Raw genomic sequence first — 431 nt, forward strand, 5'->3', positions numbered from 1 at the left:
TATCACACATTGATTGTTCTTTCCCGTGGTTTGCCCTTTACTTGGATCATCCAGATTCCCTGGTGGGGAGTGGGTAGTCTGGAAAGAGAGAACACAAGGGCTAAGGTGCGTGCCTTGCACCCGCCTGACCTGGGTTTGGTACCCTGAGCACTCTCGGGAGTGATCCCTTAAAGCAGGGCCAGGGGTAAGCCCTGAGCACCGCTGAGCGTGGCTCCCAAAGGGAAAAAAGATTCTCAGGCAGGACGGTTCTTGGACTTCGATCTCTTCTCTGGAGCCTCCTCCACACCCTGGCCCGGGAAGAGGGCCCAGCAGGGCGCTCTCTGGCCCTGGGCTGCGTCCGGGCGAGCGGAACCGCGGGTCGGCGCTTGGCAGGGAGCCCGGACGCTTTTCGCGGCGACTCCCGCCTTAGCGACGCGCTCCTGTTGCTAGGG

The sequence above is a fragment of the Sorex araneus genome, chromosome 1 (genome assembly GCF_027595985.1).
Source record: "Sorex araneus isolate mSorAra2 chromosome 1, mSorAra2.pri, whole genome shotgun sequence".
Taxonomy (NCBI): domain Eukaryota; kingdom Metazoa; phylum Chordata; class Mammalia; order Eulipotyphla; family Soricidae; genus Sorex; species Sorex araneus.